This window comes from Diabrotica undecimpunctata, chromosome 3 (genome assembly GCF_040954645.1).
Source record: "Diabrotica undecimpunctata isolate CICGRU chromosome 3, icDiaUnde3, whole genome shotgun sequence".
Taxonomy (NCBI): domain Eukaryota; kingdom Metazoa; phylum Arthropoda; class Insecta; order Coleoptera; family Chrysomelidae; genus Diabrotica; species Diabrotica undecimpunctata.
This window is the reverse complement of record NC_092805.1, coordinates 31,686,468-31,702,810: the sequence shown is the minus strand read 5'-3', so window position 1 is coordinate 31,702,810 and position 16,343 is coordinate 31,686,468. Positions and strand designations below refer to the sequence as shown.

The following is a 16,343-nucleotide window of genomic DNA, read 5'->3' as shown; positions in this document are numbered from 1 at the left end:
TATAAAGGGAAAAATACTAGATATGAGACACAATCACTTGAAAGATACTTATTAAATGAGGCAAATGTCAATACCAATTATATCAACACAAAGAGCTTAGCCGGATAAGGATTTCAAAATTACCCTAGAGGAAACTTGAGCCCCAATTTTAGGGTATTGCAGAAAGACGTTTTAGATTTAATTTCAATGCATGGCCACTACCACCCGCTTATACGTATTTCGACCTTCTTAGGTCTCCTCGCGGCGACATTTGCTGAAGCTCTGGATTGAAAATAAATCTCTCCCGTCATAAAAGTACAATTATAAAAATAATTATATAGGACGTTATAACGACCTGTTATCAACATCAATATCAACAAAAATAGTCAAACACATAAAAAAGAAAAAAATAACACCAACTTTCAGAACAAATAACAACCTAGGCAAATATATTAAAAACAACAAGAGCCAAAATAAAAAACACTTACACAGTGGTGTGTACAAACTTAAATGTGGCGACTGCCCAAAAAGTTACATCGGTCAAACTGGTAGAAATTTTAATAAACGAATAGCAGAACATAAAAGGGCTTTCAATAATAGAAAAACAGATTCTACATACGCACTTCACCTTCTAGATCATAATCATTCTTTTAATGACGAATTTACAATTCTTCACATTCAAAATAAAGGCCTTAAGCTAACTTTGTTAAAATCTATGGAAATCAACAAATTATAAAACACAGATATAATTCTGAATGACCAACTTGAGACAAACAGTTCTCCCCTCCTCAACCTATTTCATTAGAGACTATAAAGAGTAAACGCATGCCGAATATACATCACTTGAGAAAATCAATCAGCCGAAACAGTTGTAGTGATAAGAGTTTAAAATAAATTTTGTGGAAGTTTTGAAAACAAAGTTTTCAGTGTTTTATTGTTACATATTTTTGTTGCCTATGTTGTTCGTATTTTGTCTCAAAACTTTTAAACTTGTTTTTTTGAATTATTTTAGATATTTCTCTTGTATTGTTTTCTCTTACGTCTTTGCGGATTGACCGGTAGATATCTTTATTTCATTTCCTCATTGTTGTGTAGTTGGAGCCGTATTTTTCCGTCAGCTGACTTCTTTTACCTATTAGCTCTATTTACCTTAGTATTTTGGCTTGGTTTTTCTTTATGGGTCAGAACGGTCGGGCAGCACTCCCATTCCGTTTCTTTTAGAGCCTTCGTTATGCCATCATTTGTTTGATCTACATCTTAATGCCTGCACCTAACTTAAATTTATAAGAAAAAACGTTATAATGAGAAATTTAAAAAATAGCCCTAAAACTTAGCAAACATTCTTAAACGTAGAAAAGTTTGAAGAGCCGTATCTTGCTTAAAATTAGTTCCAGAACCTTCTACGGCAGACCGTTTTAAAGGTAATTGTTTTTTAAATCATGAATGTGTTGCCCGTGCGAGTCCATTTCAAATAGGTAAAAAGAAATAAAATAAGACTTACTCACAATCAATCTAATTTTACCACCAAAACGACCGGTTTCGTTTACTACACTTTACTAAACATCTTCAGATCTAACGGTATCAGGTAAATTAAATGCTGAAATTACAAAGTCCACATTAGGGTGCTGTCTTATAAAGATAACAATTACAGTAATTATGCCAATATTACATGTCTGTGATTATTAATATAAATAAGATTGATGAAGCAGACAAAGTAAAAACCACAAATTGGTATAAGATAATCTATTGAATTGAAATAAATTAGTAAATAACCAAATTACTATTTACATGCCTGTACAAGAATTATTAATTAATGATTCGTGAAACATAGTTCAAACTATTCTAGATTGCTGCTGATGGGTGATCATCTGTTTTATTGTAACTGTTTGATAATTAGCGGGGAAATTCTTGAGGGGAGTTTAACTTATAGTAGAACAAAAAAAGGGGTTTCAGTAATAGAAAAACAGATTCTAGGCCTTAAGCTGTCTTTATTAGAATCTCCGGAAATTATCAAATTAAAATAATTTTGAATGACCAACTTGAAACACATAGTTCTCCCCTCCTCAACTTATTTAGTTAAAGACTATAATAAAGTGTTAACGCGTAGCAAAAATAGATCACTTGAGTGATCTATTGGCACTCTGCCGGAACAGCTGTAGTTTGTACTTTTTTGGATGGTGCTAGAAAGGTTACCAATGGAGACACTGCGGACGGCAGCCAGATGGTTGGTGGAGAGCGAGTCGTGGGTTCGAAACTAGCTTTTGGAACCGGGAATGGGTCCAACGAACGAAATAAGTAAATATAGGACAGGATAAAATATATGAGAAAAGATACAGAAATAAACAAAAAGATAGATGGGCAAAATTATTAAAGATAAGATAAGATAGAAACAGGGCGCCACTTAACTTTTTGGGGTTCAAGGGGAAAATTAAGAAACCATAGAAACAAAAGGAAAGATATTTAGGTTCTGAGACCAAGTCCAAGGAAAGATATCAACAGTTAATTATCAAATAAATCTTGTCGACACACTACATAAACAAATAATAAATATATTAGGTGGACTCCGTTCACCTACGAAACTTAATCAGCCTGATCTTGCTTCTGGTCGAAGGTATAATAATAATTTAATGTAATAAGCAAATATTCAGAGGTATTACTGTATCAGGAAACTTATTTGGAGTCGAGAAATAAAATTCATTGATAAAACAAAACGATATATTTAACAACCCAATTATATAGGCGGTTGTATCTAAACAAGTCAAAAATGCACCATCAATTAATGAATGGCTGTATACATATAGAAATAAACAATATTATGATTAAGAAATATCTTTACACATACAATATAATTAAGTCATGCACAAATTAAATTATCAGCGAAGAGAGCCTGATAATATTTAAGAAAACTCAACTAAAGCTGGTTAAAGAATTCTCTCTTCGCTGTTTATGGGCTTATCTCGAGATAACGGGTACAATAAATAAGAAAAAAATGAATAGCAAATAAAACAAAGTTAATTAAAATAAATGCAAAAGAATACAAAAAGGTTACAAGAATTCTGTATTATAAAAATTAAACCAACCCGCACTTGGTTTTAAGATTATTATCTGTCTCGCAGTGCTGTTTAATGATTAACTGTTCTTACTGAGAATTAAATGTTCGTAATAATTATTAGTGAAAAGTTCTTAATAGCTGATTGAAAGTTCGTATTAAAATATGAAATGTTCTTTTAATGAAATTGCTAAATGGGTAGTTAACCTTAACTACAGGTGATGAAATGGTTGACGCAGATTCGTCCAAAATTGGGTAAGATAAGCAAGAGTCTTCGTTCAAAGACTACCCTGCCAGAAGTGATATTCTTCCTCTCAAAATTTCACAAGCTTCCCAAAAAAAAAGGTGGGATAACCCCCACTTATAAACGACAGGCCAGACTATCTCCATTTCTAGGAATATAAAAAGGTTCTAACGAACATAGAAAGTAACGGGACTAGTAGTTCGAAACGTGAGAAGAGATAAAACCTTCTGGATTACGTTCTCTCAGAAAAATATCATAAAGTGCTTTACGACGATGTTTACTAAATTTATCAAAAAGAAACCGCCTGGTACCGAAAAATATATACCATAAAGTATACTACTTCGGTAGCGTCTTTTGATAAGTAGGACCTTCTGTACCTTCTGTACTGAGAATTCCGTGGTTCGGAAAGTCTTTAGGTTCAAATAAATTTTTCTAATGGTAAACATGACCACCCGCGTATATATTTGCAAATACGGTCGTGGGCGTCTCAGCAACAGGGGTAAAGGGATTAAAAATTGTTTGCTATTTTAATTATAAAAAAATGTTACATTATTGTTAGGTAAAATAAATTTTCATCAAGTAACGGTCGAATCCATTACATGGTTTAAACATTCTTTGGATGCTACATTCTGGGCAATGATTCTGTCTCCTGCCATTGCCCATAATGTACATTCCAAAGAATTTTATAAACTGTTTGTCGTTTGTCTAGTGTTGGTTTTTATGTAAATGTATTTAAATCTTTATGACATTCGATGATGGATGGCCAAATTTTGACGAAATGTCCCTGAATTTGCTGCAAATAAAAGAACTGTGCCCGATCTCCGCCTTTTATTTGTAAAATTCATTTATTCACAGTCGGAGTGGAGAAAATGGAAAAGTCTAGTGAGAGGACAGTGATGCCGCAGGCCTTGAAACTGTTTATATATTACAAAAAAATCTGAAGTTTACGACAAAAGACCTATAATTAGTTTAATAACGGTGTGCTACTTTTTTCTGCTGCAACTACTTTAAAAATATTGCTTTAACCATTGTACACAAAACGTAATTACTTAAATATCTTTTATGCAGTGCCATCAACAGCAATATTACAACATTATTGTACCTACCCATAAATTGCTTTAGCACAAATATAGATACATCAATTAACTGTCAGATGTTACTCAATACTTGAAACACCTTTAGAAATAGATTAATAAAGTAAATTACTTCGAGGTAAATATTTTAATTGTCCAATTACAGTGCAATTTGTCGCAATTTCCCGTTGTCTAGTCAAAGCAAAGCCAGAAAAATCGATATACATACATAGTAAGAAATTGTAGTTTGATTGAATATCCGAAGTTGGATATATATATATATATATATATATATATATATATATATATATATATATATATATATATATATATATATATATATTCAATCAACGGTTTTTAGTACATTTTAATATTATTTTTATCCCGCTGCCTGGTTATCGTTGTCGAACACTAGCAAAAATTTGTGAAATTAATTGTATATTAGAACAAATGTATTTCTGGCCATTAAACTGACTCTGACCCTTTATATAAATAGGTAAAAATAAATAAAATAAGACTTACTCACAATCAATTTATTTTTCCACCAAAACGACCGGTTTCGCTTACTACAATTTGCTAAGCATCTTCAGGTCTAACGGTACCAGATAAATTAAATGCTGAAAATTACAAAAACCCGCATTAGGGTGCTTTCTTAAAAAAGGAAAACAATTACAGCAATTATGCCAATATTATGTCTGTGATTATTAATATGAATAAAATTGATGAAGCAGACAAAGTAAAAACCTATAAATTGGTATAAGATAATCTATTGAATTGAAATAAATTAGTAAATAACCAAAATACTACTTACATGCCTGTACAAGAATTATTAAGTAATGATTTGTAAAACATAGTTCAAACTATCCTGGATTGCTGGTGATGGATGTTGTTGTAACTATTTGACAATTAGCGGGGAAGTTCTTGGGGGGAGAGATATTGTAATTGTTTGTTAGTTTTATTAAAAGTCCAGTTATATGACAATGAATGAAGGTTGACGTATATTTATGAGGGTGTGCAATTAATTTAACTTGTAATTATAAACTTTAATAAATTGAATTTGGTTTCTGCTTTGGCTGAAAATTGTGAAGTCAAATATATTAAAACTAAAATAAATAAGGACAATCAAAGACACTTAGGGACAAACAGAACACAATTAAAAAGACAAAAACAGACATTAATTTAAAAGGGGGCACTTGGTGGTACTACATCACTTATTAGGAGAGGCACTGGTAAAAAGTTAGTTTTTTTATTGTATACTTGATTTTAAGAGGTAAATTTGACAAGCTATTGTAGGTTAAAGTGTGACAGTTCTTCTTCTATTTCTTAGTATTGTAACTAAAGTTAACCAGTTTTGAAGCAAATACAACTGAAATAGTAACTAAATATTTAAATGGAAAGTTGTAAGCTAATATGCATAATATTGGCATACTTTTAACAAAGACTAGATGAGTTAAATTTAAATTTAACTATCGAAAATAAATATTGAAATAATTTCTTGTAAAGAAACTTGGAAAGTCAGAATTACAAAACAAACTTATAAGTCAGTATTTGGTAACAAAATATTAATCCAAATATATAATAAATATACAAAATTGAAAAAACCTATTGTCGGCGTGAATGAGCCATCTGTAATGGTATGTGTAAAATTTTTTAATTTAATTTACCTGCTACTGTTAAGATGCTTACCTGAAGATGCTTAGCAAATCGTAGTAAGCGAAACGTAGTAAGCGTTTTGGTGGTAAAATTAAATTGATTGTGAGTAAGTCTTATTATATTTCTTTTTACCTATTTGAAATGGACTCACTTCTTCTTCTTTAGTGCCTTATCCGGTCCGGATGTTGGCGATCATCAAGGCTATCATGGTAAATTTGTACGGCTGACAACCATGAATTTAGTTTTCTTAATATTAAGGTTCAGTCCGTATGTTACGCTCACAGTTCGCAATCAGTCTAGTAAGGCCTGCAGATCGTTTAGGCTGGTTGCTAGTAACACAGTGTCATCGGCGTAGCGGATATTATTGATGTATTCACCGTTCACTCGGATTCCCATGTCTAGGTTTGTGAGGGCTTCATTAAAAATCTCCTCAGCGTATATATTGAAAAGAGTCGGCGATAGCACACATCCTTGCCTTACTCCTCGCATGATCTTTACTTGGTCGGTAAACCGACCAAGTAGTAAATGGTAAATGGACTCACACAGGCAACATATTCATGATTTAAACTATATAACTATGAGAAAAACTTGTTTTTATACAACAATAATCGTTTCAGTTACAATTTCTCCGTGGCTTAAAATCCATGATGGACTAGATCCATCATCAGCCACTGTTCGCTTTTTATTCCCAGCTTATTTAAATCTTCTTCATCACCTTCCTTTCAGTGAAACGGAGTCTTTATTGATATCGTTCTCCCTCTGAGGTTTCTTGATTATTCCTTGATCGTTCTTATGGACGACCTTACTTACAACTAACCTGCTCATCTTATGGCAGATTGGCTGATTTTTCTCTAATAAAAATGAAATACTAATAAAAAAAGAACTATATATCCCTTATTTTGATATCTACCAGAATATCCATTTACATATAAATATAAAAATCCAATCAAAGATCTCTTTCAATCAATTCATAAGCGGCGCTACTGACAAATATAATTTTGTTTTTATTTTGAAAATAATAGAACATTGTTGATCGTGTGACAGAAAATTTATAGTAATTCATTATTAATAATATCAATATTTTATAGCCATCCGCAGTGTATACAGACACTTACCCTAAAATAGCTCCTACTGCTAGAGTTATACGATCACAACTATTTGGCACAAACAGGTAACTGAAGTCTAGATTATAATATCGTATCACCTCAAAAGCTCACTGGTCATATCCACATTCCCATATTTATCTCTTGGTTGAGTATCTTTGGAGTGTAGTTTCTTATTGTCACTTTCTTCATCTGAAACCTCAATATCTCCCTGTTGTTTCCCAAGCACGATTTGATACATAGGTTGTTGTTTAAATAATCCAGCTGCTGAGATTTCTTCTTGAAATCTGAGTAACTTGTTTCTATTTCGATCTTCTTGTCGGAGCCCGGGTGATTTCTTTCTGCAATTTTAAACTGCAGATTAGGCTGGTTTTCTGATGTCGTTTGTCTGTTGTACTCGATTAAATGCTTGCAACAGTATCGGTCAGCCGGTGTCGTATTGTAAATGGGTGTAAAGACTTCTTTAAGTTTGGGTCTGAGAATAATATCAGTTTTATACTTGATTCTGCTATCTGCGTGGGGATATTTCAACTTCTTTGTGATCGTTTCTGGTATGTTCATTGCCTTCTAAGGGAAGACGAATGATCTCTGAAATAAAGATTACAAATTATTAGTTTTGCTTTATGAAGAACTTAAATCAATATACTTGTATGTAAAACGTACATAAGAAGGTATAGAATTATTGTTTTTAGATATAACAAATATTGTTAAAAAGGAAAAACCTGAATAATATCATTAGCATCGAGATATAGTTAAAGCCACGTACGAAGACCTCTTTACTATTATTTAATGCTGATAACTTTATTACTAGAAGACCAAGTAAGCGAAGATATATTACTGCTCTGTTGTGTCAATCGGCGCTACTCAACAAGTTTTCAATTTATTATTTTATTGAAATAGGACCTACGGAATATTTTATAATATATCGTATTCGTACAGTGAATTTATTAACAAACATGGTTTAATGATTTTTGTTTAATTTTTTGTGACTTACCATGTAGGTTTATAGTCTTTATAAAGTCAGTTGAAAGATTTCACTCCGACGTGATTTATACGAGCAGTTCAATATCACATTTACCGGTAATCAAGTTAAAGTATAAATAATATCAAGCGTCAATGTTTCAAACGTATTTGAATAATCACCGTACGTCGTAGGAGAGAGGTGGAAGAAACAGAGAATGAAAGATACATCCTATCAAATAAATATTGGACATTGATATATTATTCAAAATCACCAATATTTTACATGCTACTTGGACGTATTCTTCCACGCTTCCAGCCGGCGAGAATGTACAGATAAGAAACGCTGTTGACTAATGTGAGTGCTGTACAGCTAAAATGTTTATTATTTTATGAAGTATGAAGTGTGATACCTGTTTTAAATCATTATACGGTCAATATTGTCTATTGCCATTAGAAGATTGTCAAAAAACTGTCAAACTTGAAGCACGGTTTTTTGAAGAAAACCTTAACAATTTGTCGATTTTGTCCATCGAAAGTAGGAGAGAGGTTCTGTCAAACTCATTTGAGGTTGAGGGTTGAGGCTATCTTCGGTTTCCGTGATTGGCTTTTGTGGAGAGAGGTTGTATTATAATAGTTCTGTTCCTATCTTTATAAACTTTAATTTAATTTTTAGTTGTATATAAATAATTTTTATTGTTTAAAATCAATTGGAAAAAAAAAAGATTTAAAGAGGTTTAATAATGGGGGATAGCACAGGGGGGGTTGGTCCTCCTAGTGTTGAGATGGTAATAAGTAAGAGAGATGATTCAGATATAGAATGTAATATAAATTTAGACAAAACATTTGTAGGAAATAATGATAATTCGGAGACCACTAATCAACATGAGAGTAAAAAAGACAAAAAACAGTATTCTTATCAGTATACCGACACTGGCCCATTTGAGGTCTATATGGAATCAAAAAACAATAACGTCGGAAATTATAGTTTTTTAAAGCTAGCAAAATATATACATGATAAGAAAATTGAGAATATACAAAAAATTCATAAAAAGGGTAAAAACCGAATTAGCGTTATTTTTAAGAAATGGGAATGTGCTAATAAATTTGTTTCAAATATAGAGATTAAAAATGATGGATATGAACTCTTTATTCCTGCTAATAAAGTAACTTGTAGGGGTGTAGTAAATAATGTTGATGCAAGTATTTCTGATGTTGAATTAATTAGTTTTTCGGGTACATCCTCAGTAAATATTAAAATTTTGGAGGTAAGACGTTTTAAAAGAAAATCAAAATATGATTCAGGCAAATACATAAATACAGAGACAGTTGCTTTTACCTTTTCAGGAAAACAAATTCCAAAAGAGGTTTCTATATATGGGATTCCCTTTAGGGTAAAGCCATATATGATTCCGGTGGTTCAATGCTATCATTGTTTTCGTTTTGGCCATACAAAAAATCAATGCAGAGGGGATAAAAAATGTAAAAATTGTGCTGATAAAGCACATGAAGGTGAATGTATGATGAAATGTCTCCATTGTAGTAGTAATTTTCATGTAAGTACTTTTAAAGAGTGTCCTGAATATGTCAGACAACAGAATATTAAAGCTGTTATGTCATTAGATAATCTCTCTTATTTTGAGGCAAGTGAAAGGTATCCATATGTCTCCAATAAAAAGTTATCAAAAGAAAATACATTTAGAGTAAGCCAGGACGAATTTCCACCTCTATCAAATCAGGTTAATATACCTGACAGAATTCCAATTAATGAGCGATGGATAGAAAATATTCGAAGTAACCCAGAACAGTGGTTTAGCAAAAAAACAGAAAATAGCGGGAACAAAAATAAAAGAAAAATTAACGAGTCAAATAAAACTTATGACAGAGAGCTTCACAATCAGAATTTAATATCTCCAAATGGCAGATTTGAAGAGGGAACCTTCTCTGTTAGTTCTAAAATTCCTATCCCTGGATGTTCACGTACAGAACAACTAGAGAGGGAAACGGAAAAAATATTGAATGAAATACTAAAAAAACTGAATTGGAGACATAAGGAAGACCTAATCACCTACTTGAACAAGCTAATTACACAAGAAACTTCAACAAATAGAAAATTATTAGATCTAGATGGATCCCAAGAATCCATACATCCTACAATGGAACATAAAAAGTTTAAACAGTAATTATAATAGTTTAAAGATTTTTATACACGATTTTAACCCTAAAGTAATATTATTAAATGAAACATGGTTAAAAATAAATCATCATTTTTATTTAAGAGGGTATAAAATACATCGATTGGATAGACTAGATGGTTATGGTGGTATTGCTACTGCTGTTGATAATAGTTTGGATCATAAAGTAGTATATACTTATAACAATAATAATAGTAAAATTCAAATTTTAGCAGTTAAAATAATTGATTGGGACATAACAATAATTAATATTTATATTCATCCTGGGGCAAAAATAGATTTAAATGGATGGGTTGGGCGAATAGAAAAAATCAGAGGCAATAAAATTATAATGGGTGATCTGAATGCACATAATGCACTTTGGGGAAGTCAGGTAACTACTAATGCTAATGGAAGAATAATTGCTGACTCTCTAGAGGATTTGGATCTAGTTTGTTGCAATGATGGAAGATCCACACGGATTACACTCCCAGGTCAGAATGCTTCAGCAGTAGATCTAACACTAATCTCCTCGGAAATAGCGAACAGATGTCAATGGGATGTGTTAGAGGACTCGGGTGGTAGTGATCATTTCCCAACGATGTGTAAAATCCAGACACAAATTCAACATACATCTATCCAAAAAAGTTACAAAAGAAACATTAAAAATGCCAATTGGGAAAAATACTGTTCAAAAATAGAAGAACTAATGAAAAGTGGGTGTAAAGAATATAGCACCTTTACGCAAATTATGGAGAAGGTGAGTGATGAAGAAATACCCTTTTTGGAAACAAAAAAGCACACAGGAAAAAAGAAAAGTCCTCCATGGTGGGACACGGAATGCTCAAATTTAATTAAAATGAGGAAAGAAAAAATCAAAAAATACAAAGAAGATGCAAGTACAGATAATTATATAGAAATCAAAAAAATCTTTGCCTATAGTAAAAAAATATTTAAAAATAAAAAAGAAATAGTTTTAGATGCTTTTGTAATGGACTAAACAGGGACACTCCTCTAGCAGAAATATGGCGAACTGTTAAACAGTTCTCCACATATCAAAATGCAATAATTCCTGCCAAACTTCCCAGCAAACACATAGCTTTGGATATATTAAATAAATTGGGAATTGATATAACAGATCCAGAATTTACTGTTATCCAATCCAATGACAATGTGGAGGACATTTCCAGAGAGGAAATAATAAGTGTCATTAAAAAAAAAGGATAAGGCTACTGGCTTAGATCTAATAACATATAGTATAATTGGCAGACTTCCTCAGGTAGCATTAGAATCACTGTCAATAATATTTAATCAAATAATGAACAGAAAAGCTGGATTTCCACAAGAATGGAAAAACACTCTTGTTATTCCTTTCTTAAAACCCTATAAAGATCCATTATGTGCAGACAACTATAGAAATATTGCCCTAGAGTCATGTGTGGGCAAAATACTCCAAAATATAATTAAATTAAGAATTGAACAAATAATTGAAAAAAATTGTATATTGAATCCAAAACAGTTAGGATTTAGAAGAAAAAAAAGGGTGTAACGATAATTTAGCTTTAACAATAAATTATATTAGAACAGGATTTAGTAAAAATTTAAATACAATCGCAATTTTTTTGGATATTAGTAGGGCATATGATACTGTCAATACGTTTTTGCTATATAAATATCTAATAAAGTATGGTATTCCAACAACCTATACAAACCTAATTATGCAATTCTTGCTCAATAGAAATATTTATATTAAAGATAAATCAAACAATATACTAGGCCCAATCCAAGCATCAACTGGATTGCCACAAGGGTCTCCTCTCAGTCCAATATTGTTTAATTTGTACTCTAAGTCTTTACATGATTTAATCAAACCTGAAATGGAGTGCTTCCAATATGCAGATGATTTTGTAATTCTGGTACAAGGGTCAGATATATATAAATCAATTAATTGCTTAAATACTTACTTACAAAAATTACAGGAGTGGTTTGAAACACACAACTTTAAAATCTCAGCACATAAATCAAAAGCAATAATATTTAGAAAAAGAGCTCAAGCTTATAACTTCCCCCACCATATGTACCAAAACATGGAAATCCCATGGAAAAATGAAATAAAGTATCTGGGGTTCCATCTACAGTGTAACTTGAATATGACAATTCAAATAAATGATATGATAGCTAAAGCAAACAAAGGAATTAATGTTATGAGAGCAATTTGTGGTACAAAATGGGGATCTGACCCAAACATTCTTTTAAGCTTATACAAAGGGATAGTAAGATCTCATTTAGATTATGCAGCCAATCTTTTAAATCCTTGCAGTAAAAGTCTGATGATGAAGTTGGAACAAGTACAAAATGTGGCCTTAAGGATTATAACAGGTTGTCTACGTTCTACACCAATTTTAATATTACAAGCGGAATGTTCAGTATCCACACTAAAAGTTAGAAGGGAAATATTGGCTCATAAGTATATATTGAAACAAATGTCTGAAAAAAATAACATAGTAATAAGAAGTTTAAATAAGTTAAATGAAGCTATAAACGCAAATAACCAATTTTGGAAGAATAAAGCTATACCAGACTACTCATTAGCATATACGGACATACTCAAAAAATCAAAAAATATAATCCGATACAAAATTAATCCCATATATGAAGTAGAAAGAAAAATTCTTTTGTATCCTATTACAATTAATAGCCTAGAATATGAAAAATATGAAATTGAATCTAATGAAATGTTTTTAGCAAAATATGGTGGAATATATAGTAATCATACCTATGTATATACAGATGGATCTATCGACCCACAAACAAACCAATCTGGATTTGGAATTTATATACCACAGATTAATTACAAATTTTCATCAAGGCTCCATAATTACACACAAATCTGTACAACTGAAATGATAGCTATATATAAAGCTATCTCTGTGTGCATTGAGAAGGGGATCATGAAAGCAGTTATCTTTGCGGATTCAAAAAGTGCTTTATCCAAAATTTCCAGTCTCAAATGGGATCAAATGGATTACGTAACCATAATGACCAAAAAACTATTGGTAGAAGCTAATAATATGGGATTCTCGATAGGAATAGAATGGGTACCTGGACGTCAGGGGATTAAAGGTAATGAGGTAGCTGATAGGCTGGCGAATATTGGGAGAGAATTAAGAGTACCATATAATATAAAAAATGTTAGTACAGATATCTTTTGCGTTACAAAAAAAGACATTTTAACACAGTTCTACAATGAATGGCATTCCCAAATTAAACATAAAGATCCAAACTATTGCAGATTGCAGTGTGATTTCCCCATAAAACCATGGTATGCCAAATGTGGGTATATGGGCAGAAATACCATAACAAATATTAATCGTTTACTTAGTGGACATTGCAAAACTCCTTGCTATCTCTACAAAATAGGTAAAACGGAAACACCGATATGTGAATGCGGAACCATTGGAACAGTGATCCATATCTTCTTTGAATGTCCCATAAACAAACACAAAAATATGGATCTGTATTTAGAACTAATAAAAGCAGGAATAGAGAGTCCAATATCTTTACATAGTATTCTATATAAACCCTCTGAGAAAGTTATAAAAATAATTATTAAATTCATCAAATTTTTTCAAATCGATCTATAAAAAAAATTTTTTTTTTTGTACTTGTCAAAATAACAAAATAAATCTAGAAAATACTGGAAATATCCTAACATTAACCTTAACAACTTAATCCTAACCGAAGGTAGCATTACCCATATACCTAATGTGACAATGTTTGGAAGCTACCCCCAAACGAGAAAAGTCTAATCTAACCTTAAATGAAGAAGATAAACAAATGTAAAAGCTAATCTTTCAGTATCACCCAGTTGTCAATTAGCAGTAAACAGTAACCTTAAATAAAGAAGATAAACAAATAATGGAAAAGCTGATCTTTCAGTATCACCCAGTTGTCAATTAGCAGTAAAAAGTAACCTTAAATGAAGAAGATAAACAAATGAAAAAGCTGATCTTTCAGTATCACCCAGTTGTCAATTAGCAGTAAAGTAAACAGAAGTAGAAATTTATCCCTGGTTGTGCATTGCCTAGAGCAAGACGAGCATAACCTTACATGTACTGGGTAAATGAATATATAATCGAAACCCAAAAACAAACGAAGAAGAAGAAGAAGTCTATTGCCATTATTATATAAATTATTTTATGTCATACTAATTTATTATTGTGTTTTTATTGCTTAGTTACCAACTACGTAATAGTGTACTTTATGCGCTCGTACGGACGTAAAGATACAAACAAAAAGATAATAAGATTTCCATAGTGTAGCAACATAACACGGACGATAGAATGTCTATATATTGTCAAAATGGATGGAATTTTCGGATTTTTTAGAACATATTTATTTGTAGATGCAATAACGAACTAGTATGACATAAAAGTTTGTATGCACCGCGGGTATTCATAGATGTATATGCCCTTGGTATTTAATACCCTTGGTACATCAATAACTATTTGTTGCTAAATATGACATGTTAAAAACTTTTTTATACACTTCTGTACTTAACGACCGTTTTACGTACATTAAAATTGTCCTTATTTTGTTCCACATTAATCTATATTTGAATATAAAAATAAATGATGCCCCTATGTCTGGTAATATGATATATTCTTTTAGTGTTTGTCGGCAATCAGTTTTCTTGGGTGTTTCAGCTGACTTTATAAATACTATACGAAATAATCAAACTTATGACTTTGCAAGAACATAATATTGTTATTAGAAAAATAAGATTCCATCCACGCATATCATTGAAAAATGATTCGTTATCTAAACACTGTTATCGACAAAGAAATGTTTATGTACTGTGGCGGTCAACTCGGTGAAGATCATGTTACCATCAAATTCATACTAATATGCTTATGCATTATATATTATATTTTTGTTGACGGTAGAAAATTTAATTATCTGGTATTATTTAATATCTTAGTGGGAATTACATTTAGGTAAATGGTTAATCGTCAAAAATGTTATTTAAAACATGTGAACAGTATTCAGTTTGCATTTCCATCTTTGATATATCCTCTATAGTTGGTCTCTTTTTGGTGTCCCTCTTGGTCTGTTTATTACTGGTTTCCAGTTTGTTATCTTCCTAATTAGTGTATCTTCTCTTTTTTTATGTGTCCAAATCATCTGTCTTTGTACTTTCATACAGGGTGTCCCATTTGAAAAATGGAATTAGGCGAAAATTTAGGATGCCGGTTTTATGCCAATTTTGACAGCACCCTGTATAATGAAAAAGGTAACTTTACACTGTAAACGATAATGCTGTATCTGGTTAATAAGTTCATAAAGAATTTAAACTTTTATTTAAATTATATTAGAGGATATTGAACTTTACATGTTAGATAAGTGTAATTTTCATATAAAAATCTTTATAACTCAAAAACGGTCCACAGTAGGTATAGGGAAGTATTAACAAAAAATAATCAGACTAAAGTGTATATTTATACAATTAAAAAATATACAGGGTGTCCCATTAAAAAAAGTTATAAGCAACTTCGGGTATAACCGGAAGTAGAAAATAGATGAAAATATTTTCATTAAATAGTTTACTCTTCAAAACTCCTTCAATCCAATTTTCATGATTCGGTTACCTTTCGTTCTCGAGATATTTCTGATTGGCCGTATATCTGCCGCACCCTGTATAAATTTGTTAAAATTGATCGTTTCATTTTAGTAACTTAACATTACCACAAGGTTCTATTGCACACTTTTAGACCAAGTTTCATATACTATATTAAAAAATTACAATTTCTTTAACAGTAGCATTTACTTGCCCATGACACACAAAAACACCAAAAAAAATTGCTTCCAAGTTTAATCTTAATGTCAGATCGCTATGATTTTACTATAATAAAAACTTAAATAACTGAAATATGAATATGAATAAATGAAAATTTGTCCTCTTTATAATTTCTGGTCTTAGTTTATATTTGAAAATTGTAATTTATTGCGCTTTCAATTATATTAGTTAATATTAAGGCGCAAGGTAAATTTTTAATGGCAAAATAAAGCAATTTTTGATTTAAAATATATCTAATAAAAAATAGACAA

At 31.2% G+C, this 16,343-nt stretch overlaps 1 protein-coding gene across 2 annotated transcripts in view; it reads right to left on the bottom strand.

Annotated features, from left to right (window-relative positions):
* The window catches only part of LOC140436638 (glucose dehydrogenase [FAD, quinone]-like), a 72,479-nt gene that overhangs the window by 36,352 nt on the left and 19,784 nt on the right, over window positions 1–16,343 (bottom strand). The window contains exon 2 of one of the 2 annotated variants that reach the window (XM_072525631.1): window positions 7,114–7,689. The gene's annotated coding sequence lies outside the window, so the exon portion shown is untranslated. Of the gene's footprint in view, window positions 1–4,871; window positions 4,895–7,113; window positions 7,690–16,343 lie in introns of those variants that run through there. The other variant, XM_072525632.1, reaches the window with a different exon arrangement.